Source organism: Thalassophryne amazonica, chromosome 15 (genome assembly GCF_902500255.1).
Source record: "Thalassophryne amazonica chromosome 15, fThaAma1.1, whole genome shotgun sequence".
In the NCBI taxonomy this organism is placed as follows: Eukaryota; Metazoa; Chordata; class Actinopteri; order Batrachoidiformes; family Batrachoididae; genus Thalassophryne; species Thalassophryne amazonica.
In genome coordinates this window covers 75219145-75232661 of record NC_047117.1, presented here as the reverse complement: position 1 = coordinate 75232661, position 13517 = coordinate 75219145, and the positions used below count along the sequence as shown (strand labels likewise).

Below are 13517 nucleotides of genomic sequence, written 5' to 3'. Positions count from 1 at the left end.
AGCAAATTAAAAAAAAATAGTAATGAAGGAACTGAAGACCACTTTATATTAGTTTGGCCCCAGTTATACTCCACAATATCACCTTTAAAGGGAAAATTGAGTATCATTTACATACAACTATGAACACCAATTTTACATAGTAGCACAGTGTAATAGTAAAAAATCTTTCGTTTCTCAGGTCTGCATCAACACATTCAAATTTCTAGTAAAGGTACGTGCAGCATTGTAGCATAGGGATGAAAACCAGTCAAACTAGTCAACAAAGTGGTGCTTTTGAAGGACAAGGCCATTTTTTCTGTATGAATGAAAATAAAACAAGAATCAAGTCTCTGAGTGGAATGCTCACCTTTAATAATTACACTGATTCAGAGATATCACATTTTCACAAAAATGTGTGAATGTTAACGGGTGCCTACAATAGAGCTCTAACTAAAAATGTTTTGGATTTTTTGTTTGTTTGTTTTTTTTACCTTAAAATTGCATACTTTAGTTATTAATGTGTTCTTGCATTTTACAATTATCTTCTATGAATTTCTGTTGGGCTTGTTTACAACGTGTAACTGTGATTGACAAACTGACCAGTGGTAACTTCTAAGAAAATACACATTGGTGGCCATATTTCCACATCTTATACCACTAACATGCCAACAGTTATGAAGTTGGTTCCTTGTTGTTGCTGCTGCTATTTTCAGTGTATTTTACATGCCCAGACAGCTTCTCAACTGACACGAGTATAACTTTTCAAAAAATGATTGCTCACAAACAGGGTTGGGAGGGTTACTTTAAAAATGTATTCCAATACAGTTACTAGTTACCTGTTGAAAAATGTAATCAGTAACGTAATCCAAGTACCATAATATTAAAGTAATGTAATTTGATTACTTTCAATTACTTCTGGATTACTCCAATATCAAATATGCTAATACAGACAAAGAAACTAAATATAAATAGTCTTGACTGTTGGTGGGCCCCCAGAAGAGGAGGGTACTGCTGGCCCACCACCAAAGGGCGTCCTGCCTGAAGTGCGGGCTTCAGGCACGAGAGGGCGCCGCCGCCATGGACACAGCCGGGGGTGACAGCTGTCACTCATTATCTCCTGACAGCTGTCACTCATTCATGCTTCATCATCTCACTCCATAAACCCGGACGTCATCTCCACCTCATCGCCGAGATATCGTCAAACCGTTCAGGTAGTATTCTCAGCCTTGAAAGTGAACTGTGTATCAGTCTGAACTCTTTTTTGCAGCCGTTTTCCTGAAGTGTTCCTTGTCTGTGAGATCGGCGTTCGGTGTGACCAGCGACGGCTTCGCTGCACACCTCTACCAGATAAGTGGGTAGACAGGAGCTGCACGAGTGTGTGTTAGAGGTGGAATTCCCAGCGTTGTTGCTACTGGGTGTGCACACACCCATATCTTATTGTCTCTGCTCCCTGCCAGCAGTACCAGATCCGACCTTCGAAGACGGTGGCCACCTGGGGACTCGGGACTTGGCAGCTCCAGTATTCTCCAGGTTCGGTGGCGGAGGAAATCGTGTGGTTCCGGTTCATCTCAGGACAGACGTCTTCTATCCTCGAGCCTGCCCACACGTCACCCTTGTGATTGACTGTCTGTAAAATTTCACATTCCTGTGACTCTTTCATTGTCCGTTCATTTACGCCCCCTGTTGTGGGTCCGTGTCACTACACTTTCACAACATTGACCACATAGTACAGTTTATTAAGCAAAAATAAAACTTTTTACATGGCATGCTCTGTTTTACTTCACATTATGAATTAAGAGCGCCACAATATTGACTGTCTGTAAAATTTCATATTCCTCTGTGTTGTGCTCATTCACAACAGTAAAGTGTTCATATTTGACTCTTTCATTGTCCGTTCATTTACGCCCCCTGTTGTGGGTCCGTGTCACTACACTTTCACAACAGGATATCTCGGCCAGCGTCATGGATCCAGAGAGGCATCACCCATCTGTTGGACAGCCAATGGAAGAGCAGGGTGCACAGGCATCTGCAGGAGGCGTGCTCGGTGAGTTGCAGCAAATCCTCACCGCATTTACCGCTTGGCTGGATTTGATGACCGACCAAAACGTCATCTTTAATCGCAGGATGGAGGCTCTCACCGCTCAGGTGGAAGCGCGCGATCAGAGCGCTGCTGCGGCTCCTCCTCCTGCCGGCCCTGTGCCCGATATTAATGTTCCACTGGTCGTTCAACGAACCCCCCCACCATCCCCTGAAGCATACATAAGTCCCCCAGAGCTGTACGGGGGTTGTGTGGAGACGTGCGCGGACTTTCTGATGCAGTGTTCGCTCGTCTTCGCACAACGACCCGTGATGTACGCGTCTGACGCCAGCAAGGTGGCTTATGTTATTAACTTGCTTCGTGGTGAGGCACACGCTTGGGCTACAGCGCTTTGGGAGCAAAACTCACGGCTCCTTACCTCTTATACTGGGTTTGTGAGGGAGTTCAGAACAGTGTTTGATCACCCTAACAGAGGAGAGACCGCTTCAACAGTGCTGCTGTCAATGCGACAGGGGTGCCGGAGCGTAGCCGAATATGTAGTTGACTTCCGCATCGCGGCTGCGAGGTCCAGCTGGAATAACGTTGCGCTCTGCGCCGCCTTCATAAACGGACTGTCGTCGGTCCTGAAGGAGCACCTGCAGAGAGACTGCCCCAAGTGGTTAAACACCAACGCCCGCCCCTAGAAACTGGGCTAAGGGTGGGCCAAGACATTCACGTGGGACATACACATATTTCCACACGACTCCCAGTTACAATCCTAAGCGGGGATTTAACCCTTCAAGCCCCAGCACTGGTGGACACGGGGTCAGAAGGGAATCTGCTGGACAGCAGATGGGCAAGGGAGGTAGGGCTCCCTCTGGTGGCGCTTCCTTCGCCATTGCAGGTGCGGGCACTCGATGGCACCCTTCTCCCTTTAATCACACACAAGACACAACCTGTAACTCTGGTGGTGTCTGGAAATCATCGGGAGGAGATTGAGTTTTTTGTGACTCCTTCTACCTCCCGCGTGATTTTGGGCTTCCCATGGATGTTGAAGCACAGTCCCTGGATTGATTGGCCGTCTGGGGTGGTGGTTCAGTGGAGCGAAACCTGCCATCGGGTGTGTTTAGGATCCTCGGTTCCTCCCGGTTTACATGCTAAGGAGGAGGTCAAAGTCCCTCCCAATCTGACGGCTGTGCCGGTTGAGTACCACGATCTTGCTGATGTCTTCAGCAAGGATCTGGCACTCGCCCTTCCCCCGCACCGTCTGTACGATTGTGCCATTGATCTGATTCCAGGCGTTGAGTTCCCGTCCAGCAGGCTGTACAACCTCTCACGACCTGAGCGCGAATCAATGGAGACCTACATCCGGGACTCATTAGCTGCCGGGCTGATCCGGAACACCACCTCCCCGATGGGTGCAGGTTTCTTTTTTGTGGGCAAGAAGGATGGCGGACTCCGTCCATGCATTGATTACAGGGGGCTGAATGAGATTACGGTTCGCAACCAATACCCGTTGCCGTTGTTGGATTCCGTGTTCACCCCCCAGCATGGAGCCAAAATCTTTACTAAGCTGGATCTTAGGAATGCATATCACCTGGTTCGGATCCGGAAGGGAGACGAATGGAAGACGGCATTTAACACCCCGTTAGGTCACTTTGAGTACCTGGTCATGCCGTTCGGCCTCACCAACGCCCCCGCGACGTTCCACGCCTTGGTTAACGATGTCTTGCGGGACTTCCTGCACCGATTCGTCTTCGTATATCTGGACGATATTCTCATCTTTTCTCCGGATCCTGAGACCCATGTCCAGCATGTACGTCAGGTCCTGCAGCGGTTGTTAGAGAACTGACTGTTTGTGAAGGGCGAGAAGTGCGAGTTTCACCACACTTCTTTGTCCTTCCTGGGGTTTATCATCTCCGCTAACTCTGTCGCCCCTGATCCGGCCAAGGTTGCGGCGGTGAGAGATTGGCCCCAACCTACAAGCCGTAGGAAGCTGCAACAGTTCCTCGGCTTCGCTAATTTCTATAGGAGGTTCATTAAGGCCTACAGTCAGGTAGTTAGCCCCCTGACAGCCCTGACCTCTCCAAAAGTCCCCTTCACCTGGTCGGACCGGTGCGAAGCCGCGTTCAAGGAGTTGAAACGACGGTTCTCTACTGCGCCAGTTTTGGTGCAGCCCGACCCTAGCCGCCAGTTTGTGGTTGAAGTGGACGCCTCTGACTCAGGGATAGGAGCCGTGCTATCCCAGAGCGGCGAGACCGATAAGGTTCTTCACCCGTGTGCCTACTTTTCTCGCAGGTTGACCCCAGCTGAACGGAACTATGACGTCGGCAATCGAGAACTCCTTGCGGTGAAAGAGGCTCTTGAGGAGTGGAGACACCTGTTGGAGGGAGCGTCTGTGCCATTCATGGTTTTCACTGACCATCGGAACCTGGAGTATATCAGGACCGCCAAGCGGCTGAACCCCAGGCAAGCCCGCTGGTCACTGTTCTTCGGGCGTTTTGACTTCCGGATCACCTATCGCCCCAGGACCAAGAACCAGAGATCGGATGCCTTGTCCCTGGTACACGAAGAGGAGGTCAAAACTGCGCTCTCGGATCCACTGGAGCCCAGCCTGCCTGAGTCCACTATCGTGGCCACCCTCACCTGGGACGTGGAGAAGATCGTCCGGGAGGCTCTTGCACGAAGCCCGGACCCGGGAACTGGACCAAAGGACAAACTATACGTCCCACCAGAGGCCAGGGCTGTGGTCCTAGACTTCTGTCACGGTTCCAAGCTCTCCTGTCATCCGGGGGTGCGAAGGACCGTAGTAGTTGTCCGGCAGCGCTTCTGGTGGGCGTCTATGGAGGCCGACGTCCGGGAGTACATCCAGGCCTGCACCACCTGCGCCAGGAGCAAGGCTGACCACAGGAAGTCCCAAGGACTGCTCCAACCGCTTCCTGTGCCTCATCACCCCTGGTCCCACATCGGCCTGGATTTTGTCACGGGCCTCCCACTGTCCCAGGGCAACACCACCATCCTCACGATAGTGGACCGATTCTCCAAGGCGGCCCACTTCGTGGCCCTCCCGAAGCTCCCTACGGCGCAGGAGACAGCGGACCTCCTGGTCCACCACGTCGTCCGTCTGCATGGGATCCCTACAGACGTTGTCTCGTATCGTGGTCCCCAGTTTTCCTCTCACATCTGGAGGAGTTTCTGCAGGGAACTGGGGGCCACCGTGAGCCTCTCGTCCGGGTTCCATCCACAGACGAACGGACAGGCAGAACGGGCCAACCAAGAGTTGGAACAGACCCTCCGCTGTGTGACATCCGCGCACCCGACGGCCTGGAGCAACCACCTGGCCTGGATCGAGTATGCGCATAACAGCCAGGTGTCTTCTGCCACCGGCCTCTCCCCGTTTGAGGTGTGTTTGGGGTACCAGCCCCCGTTATTTCCTGTGGTTGAGGGAGAGGTCGGTGTGCCCTCGGTCCGGGCCCACCTTCGGAGGTGCCGTCGGGTGTGGCACACCGCCCGTTCTGCCTTGTTGAAGGCCCAGATGAGGGCCAAGACCCATGCAGACCGCCAGCGGTCCCCGGCCCCTGCATACCAGCCCGGGCAGGAAGTGTGGTTGTCGACAAAGGACATCCCGCTTCAGGTACAGTCACCAAAACTGATGGACAGGTTCATCGGACCCTTCCGCATCCTCAAGGTCCTTAGCCCTGCCGCAGTGAAGCTCCAGCTCCCATCTTCACTGCGGATCCACCCGGTGTTTCACATCTCCAAGATCAAACCACACCACACCTCACCTTTCTGTGCTCCCGGTCCGGCGCCGCCTCCTGCCCGGATCATTGACGGGGAGCCGGCCTGGACAGTGTGCCGGCTCCTGGACGTCTGTCGAATGGGCCGGGGGTTCCAATATCTGGTGGACTGGGAGGGGTATGGACCCGAAGAGCGCTCCTGGGTGAAGAGGAGCTTCATCCTGGATCCGGCCCTCCTGGCCGATTTCTACCGTCGACACCCCGATAAGCCTGGTCAGGCGCCAGGAGGCGCCCGTTGAGGGGGGGGGTCCTGTTGTATGGGTCGCCAGAAGAGGAGGTGCTGCTGGCCCACCACCAGAGGGCGTCCTGCCTGAAGTGCGGGCTTCAGGCACGAGAGGGCGCCGCCGCCACGGACACAGCCGGGGGTGACAGCTGTCACTCATTATCTCCTGACAGCTGTCACTCATTCATGCTTCATCATCTCACTCCATAAAACCCGGACGTCATCTCCACCTCATCGCCGAGATATCGTCAAACCGTTCAGGTAGTATTCTCAGCCTTGAAAGTGAACTGTGTATCAGTCTGAACTCTTTTTTGCAGCCGTTTTCCTGAAGTGTTCCTTGTCTGTGAGATCGGCGTTCGGTGTGACCAGCGACGGCTTCGCTGCACACCTCTACCAGATAAGTGGGTAGACAGGAGCTGCACGAGTGTGTGTTAGAGGTGGAGGTGGAATTCCCACCGTTGTTGCTACTGGGTGTGCACACACCCATATCTTATTGTCTCTGCTCCCTGCCAGCAGTACCAGATCCGACCTTCGAAGACGGTGGCCACCTGGGGACTCGGGACTTGGCAGCTCCAGTATTCTCCGGGTTCGGTGGCGGAGGAAATCGTGTGGTTCCGGTTCATCTCAGGACAGACGTCTTCTATCCTTGAGCCTGCCCACACGTCACCCTTGTGATTGACTGTCTGTAAAATTTCACATTCCTGTGACTCTTTCATTGTCCGTTCATTTACGCCCCCTGTTGTGGGTCCGTGTCACTACACTTTCACAACATTGACCACATAGTACAGTTTATTAAGCAAAAATAAAACTTTTTACATGGCATGCTCTGTTTTACTTCACATTATGAATTAAGAGCGCCACAATATTGTTTTAAACACACCCAGTGTTCACCTGCTAAATTTTCAACAAAAAATGCCAAACAAATGAAGGATAATGAAAACTCAGGCAGTGTGCGGATGAATTTGTAATTAAAACTGGCTTGCAGAACAATATACAAAACAAAAGTCTACTGCTTGTTCAATAAATTCACACCATGTTGAACATATCAGTCCACTTATTGAACTTTCAAAATAAGAACAGCATAATATAAATCATTAAGTAAATACTGTCAGTAAGGAGGCGTGATCGCCATTTTAATTCCGGGCAACTCAAGTTAGTGATTTGCGTGCATAGAAGTTCAAGAAACAGGTGGAATATGCCGGAAAGCTGCGCATGTTGGCAAAGCCACAAACGGAAGAACAAGGGAGACAATATTTCCTTCCATAAGTAAGTGGTTTTGGTTCTTCTTGTCACTTTGTCCGTGATATTTGGATGATAAACAGCTGTATGTCTCCTGTACCTGTGTCGCCCAATGACACGGACCATTAACTCTTCACTTATGTCTAGTTGATATTTTCCACTGCTAGACCAATGTCTAGTTAAAATACTTGTCATTAGTGATTAAAATTGTTCGACAAGACTGGGGATTTTTTTTTTAATTTGTACCTTAAAATAATGAGATTATAATGACCCACGCTGTGCCGCTCACAGTCACACCCACACATAGAGATGTGTACCCACACCACTGACTTCATGAAGGAAACTCGGTCAATAAAGGATAATTGTGTAAAAATATAATATGTATGTAAATGTATTGTAATGGTTTTAGGAGCCACGCTGCGTTGAATAGCAGCTGCAGCAGGACGCCTCAGCTCAGCAGCCGGAACAGCGCAGATCCGTGTAACTTTCAAATCAATTCAAATCAAATCAAATCAATTTTATTTATATAGCGCCAAATCACAACAAACAGTTGCCCCAAGGCGCTTTATATTGTAAGGCAAAGCCATACAATAATTACGGAAAAACCCCAACGGTCAAAACGACCCCCTGTGAGCAAGCACTTGGCGACAGTGGGAAGGAAAAACTCCCTTTTAACAGGAAGAAACCTCCAGCAGAACCAGGCTCAGGGAGGGGCAGTCTTCTGCTGGGACTGGTTGGGGCTGAGGGAGAGAACCAGGAAAAAGACATGCTGTGGAGGGGAGCAGAGATCAATCACTAATGATTAAATGCAGAGTGGTGCATACAGAGCAAAAAGAGAAAGAAACACTCAGTGCATCATGGGAACCCCTCAGCAGTCTAAGTCTATAGCAGCATAACTAAGGGATGGTTCAGGGTCACCTGATCCAGCCCTAACTATAAGCTTTAGCAAAAAGGAAAGTTTTAAGCCTAATCTTAAAAGTAGAGAGGGTGTCTGTCTCCCTGATCTGAATTGGGAGCTGGTTCCACAGGAGAGGAGCCTGAAAGCTGAAGGCTCTGCCTCCCATTCTACTCTTACAAACCTTAGGAACTACAAGTAAGCCTGCAGTCTGAGAGCGAAGCGCTCTATTGGGGTCATATGGTAATATGAGTCCCTAAGATAAGATGGGACCTGATTATTCAAAACCTTATAAGTAAGAAGAAGAATTTTAAATTCTATTCTAGAATTAACATGAAACCAATGAAGAGAGGCCAATATGGGTGAGATATGCTCTCTCCTTCTAGTCCCTGTCAGTACTCTAGCTGCAGCATTTTGAATTAACTGAAGGCTTTTCAGGGAACTTTTAGGACAACCTGATAATAATGAATTACAATAGTCCAGCCTAGAGGAAATAAATGCATGAATTAGTTTTTCAGCATCACTCTGAGACAAGACCTTTCTAATTTTAGAGATATTGCGCAAATGCAAAAAAGCAGTCCTACATATTTGTTTAATATGTGCATTGACATATCCTGATCAAAAATGACTCCAAGATTTCTCACAGTATTACTAGAGGTCAGGGTAATGCCATCCAGAGTAAGGATCTGGTTAGACACCATGTTTCTAAGATTTGTGGGGCCAAGTACAATAACTTCAGTTTTATCTGAGTTTAAAAGTAGGAAATTAGAGGTCATCATAGATAAAGCTGGGTATCATCTGCGTAACAATGAAAATTTAAGCAATGCTGTCTAATAATACTGCCTAAGGGAAGTATGTATAAAGTTAATAAAATTGGTCCTAGCACAGAACCTTGTGGAACTCCATAATTAACCTTAGTCTGTGAAGAAGATTCCCCATTTACATGAACAAATTGTAATCTATTAGATAAATATGATTCAAACCACCGCAGCGCAGTGCCTTTAATACCTATGGCATGCTCTAATCTCTGTAATAAAATGTTATGGTCAACAGTATCAAAAGCAGCACTGAGGTCTTACAGAACAAGCACAGAGATGAGTCCACTGTCTGAGGCCATAAGAAGATCATTTGTAACCTTCACTAATGCTGTTTCTGTACTATGATGAATTCTAAAACCTGACTGAAACTCTTCAAATAGACCATTCCTCTGCAGATGATCAGTTAGCTGTTTTACAACTACCCTTTCAAGAATTTTTGAGAGAAAAGGAAGGTTGGAGATTGGCCTATAATTAGCTAAGATAGCTGGGTCAAGTGATGGCTTTTTAAGTAATGGTTTAATTACTTCCACCTTAAAAGCCTGTGGTACATAGCCAACTAATAAAGATAGATTGATCATATTTAAGATCGAAGCATTAATTAATGGTAGGGCTTTCTTGAGCAGCCTGGTAGGAATGGGGTCTAATAGACATGTTGATGGTTTGGAGGAAGTAACTAATGAAAATAACTCAGACAGAACAATCGGAGAGAAAGAGTCTAACCAAATACCGGCATCACTGAAAGCAGCCAAAGATAACGATATGTCTTCGGGATGGTTATGAGTAATTTTTTCTCTAATAGTTAAAATTTTATTAGCAAAGAAAATCATGAAGTCATTACTAGTTAAAGTTAAAGGAATACTCGGCTCAATAGAGCTCTGACTCTTTGTCAGCCTGGCTACAGTGCTGAAAAGAAACCTGGGGTTGTTCTTATTTTCTTCAATTAGTGATGAGTAGTAAGATGTCCTAGCTTTACGGAGGACTTTTTTATAGAGCAACAGACTCTTTTTTCAGGCTAAGTGAAGATCTTCTAAATTAGTGAGACGCCATTTCCTCTCCAACTTACGGGTTATCTGCTTTAAGCTGCGAGTTTGTGAGTTATACCACGGAGTCAGGCACTTCTGATTTAAGGCTCTCTTTTTCAGAGGAGCTACAGCATCCAAGTTGTCTTCAATGAGGGTGTAAAACTATTGACGAGATAATCTATCTCACTCATAGAGTTTAGGTAGCTACTCTGCACTGTGTTGGTATATGGCATTGGAGAACATAAAGAAGGAATCATATCCTTAAACCTAGTTACAGCGCTTTCTGAAAGACTTCTGCTGTAATGAAACTTATTCCCCACTGCTGGTTAGTCCATCACAGTAAATGTAAATGTTATTAAGAAATGATCAGACAGAAGGGGGTTTTCGGGGAATACTGTTAAGTCTTCAATTTCCATACCATAAGTCAGAACAAGATCTAAGGTATGATTAAAGTGGTGGGTGGACTCATTTACATTTTGAGCAAAACCAATCGAGTCTAACAATAGATTAAATGCAGTGTTGAGACTGTCATTCTCAGCATCTGTGTGGATGTTAAAATCGCCCACTATAATTATCTTATCTGAGCTAAGCACTAAGTCAGACAAAAGGTCCGAAAATTCACAGAGAAACTCACAGTAACGACCAGGTGGATGATAGATAACAACAAATAAAACTGGTTTTTGGGACTTCCAATGGATGGACAAGACTAAGAGTCAAGCTTTCAAATGAATTAAAGCTCTGTCTGGGTTTTTGATTAATTAATAAGCTGGAGTGGAAGATTGCTGCTAATCCTCCTCCTCGGCCTGTGCTACGAGCGTTCTGGCAGTTAGTGTGACTCGGGGGTGTTGACTCATTTAAACTAACATATTCATCCTGCTGTAATCAGGTTTCTGTAAGACAGAATAAATCAATATGTTGATCAATTATTATATCATTTACTAACAGGGACTTAGAAGAGAGAGATCTAATGTTTAATAGACTACATTTAACTGTTTTAGTCTGTGGTGCAGTTGAAGGTGCTATATTATTTTTTCTTTTTGAATTTTTATGCTTAAATAGATTTTTACTGGTTATTGGTGGTCTGGGAGCAGGCACCGTCTCTACGGGGATGAGGTAATGAGGGGATGGCAGGGGGAGAGAAGCTGCAGAGAGGTGTGTAAGACTACAACTCTGCTTCCTGGTCCCAACCCTGGATAGTCACGGTTGGAGGATTTAAGAAAATTGGCCAGATTTCTAGAAATGAGAGCTGCTCCATCCAAAGTGGGATGGTGCCGTCTCTCCTAACAAGACCAGGTTTTCCCCAGAAGCTTTGCCAATTATCTATGAAGCCCACCTCATTTTTTGGACACCACTCAGACAGCCAGCAATTCAAGGAGAACATGCGGCTAAACATGTCACTCCCGGTCCGATTGGGGAGGGGCCCAGAGAAAACTATAGAGTCTGACATTGTTATTGCAAAGTTACACACTGATTCAATATTAATTTTAGTGACCTCCGATTGGCGTAACCGGGTGTCATTACTGCCGACGTGAATTGGAGTCTTACCAAATTTACGCTTAGCCTTAGCCAGCAGTTTCAAATTTCCTTCAATGTCGCCTGCTCTGGCCCCTGGAAGACATTTGGCTATGGTTGCTGGTGTCGCTAACTTCACATTTCTCAAAACAGAGTCGCCAATAACCAGAGTTTGATCCTCGGCGGGTGTGTCGCCGAGTGGGGGAAAAATGGTTTGAAATGTGAACGGGTTGGCGGTGTACACGGGGCTTCTGTTTAGGACTACGCTTCCTCCTCACAGTCACCCAGTTGGCCTGCTTTCCCGGCTGCTCAGGATCTGCTGGAGGGGAACTAACGGCGGCTAAGCTACCTTGGTCCGCTCCGACTACAGGGTCCTGGCTAGCTGTAGGATTTTCCACGGTGCGGAGCCGAGTCTCTAGTTCGCCCAGCCTGGCCTCCAAAGCTACGAATAAGCTACACTTATTACAAGTACCATTACCGCTAAAGGAGGCCGAGGAATAACTAAACATTTCACACCCAGAGCAGAAAAGAGCGGGAGAGACAGAAGAAGCCACCATGCTAAACCGGCTAAGAGCTAGTAGCTGCGCTAAGCTAGCAGATTCCTAAAAACACACAAAGTGAATAATGTGTAAATAATTTAGAGGTGATTCAGCAGAGGGAGTGCTTTAGTTAAGGCACGTGAAGATTACACTGTGAAACAAATCGTTATCTAGTTATCTAGATCAATGTAACTGCGCAGATTAAATAGCTAACAGATACAGCAAAACACCGCTGTGCTCCGGAACAGGAAGTGATACAATACCGCAGTGAGAGCCAACCACCAGTAGAGGCATAAGAACACTAATATTTGGGAATGTGTGTGTGTCAGAGTAAGTTTAATACTTTCCTGACATAATTTAATGTAATTTAATTTTGCAGGCTCAATATCCAGGTCAAAATGGCATTCATCAATATTTTGCCCGGTTAGGAGACATCATGTCGCTGTCCATGAAGGGACGGCATGACAGCCCAAGTCTCTTCATCATGTCCAGAAGGCTGGGGAAGTTTGTTGAGTGGGCAATCTCATTCTGGGTTAGCCAGTACATGTCCCTCAGTGAGGCAGTCGGAGTCCGTCGACATTTTTTAAGTCATTTATGTTGACAAAATTACTATGGACAGAATAATGACCAGGTCAAAGACTATCAGGAAGTGTGGTTAATTGCATAAAATTTTGTGATGCGTTTTTCTTTCTGTCTTTATTCAAACTAAATTAGCATGTCATTTTAACAGCCATAGTTTAAACATGACGAGAGTCATAAAAATGTGAACCTTGAGTCTATGCCTTGACACCACCAAAATCCTCTTACTGTCGGAAAGACAGAAGAGTCCAGTTTGTATGTTTTTGAGACTCACACTGTAAGCAGCATGAAATAAAGTGTCTCTAAATTTGTCTGATTCTCAGCTGGAGAGTGGCCTTCCCTCTGTGAGGAGGATGAGCTAACGAGCCATCTGAACAGAATCTTGAGACAGTTCATGCTTTATTCATGACTTTCTGCTTTCGCAAGTATCAACTACTCAATAGCAAATATTGCAGGATCATTAATGTGCTTTCCGCAAAGATCCTGGCATATTTGAACAGAGCTGTGTAGGAACTCTGCTTTAAGGGAGGGCGTAATTGGTAATCAGAAATTGTGATGTGAACAACTAAAGCAAAGTGTTGTTTTAAGATGTACTCTGTGAAAAATGCTTTTAAGCCATTAATTACAAACAGATGTCAGAGTCAGTCTGCTTCGTACACTGGTGAAAGAATAAACTGGACCATTCTAATCATTGGAGGTGATTTTGAATTAGCATAATCATACATTCTTGCAATGTAAAGCTCCCTAAAAATGTGAGTGCAAACTAGCGACTTAAGGAAATGACTAGATGTCTTTGGTATGAAGACTCTTTGGGTACCACTGGAATGACTTTGTGTACTTAGGGAGTTTAGGATGGGAAGTATCACTTACAATGTGAGAGAGCTTCAACTGTGAAAT

At 46.7% G+C, this 13517-nt stretch overlaps 1 protein-coding gene across 11 annotated transcripts in view; it reads left to right on the top strand.

Annotated features, from left to right (window-relative positions):
* LOC117525661 (teneurin-3) overlaps positions 1-13517 on the top strand; it is a 564186-nt gene that overhangs the window by 234225 nt on the left and 316444 nt on the right. The window lies entirely within an intron of this gene.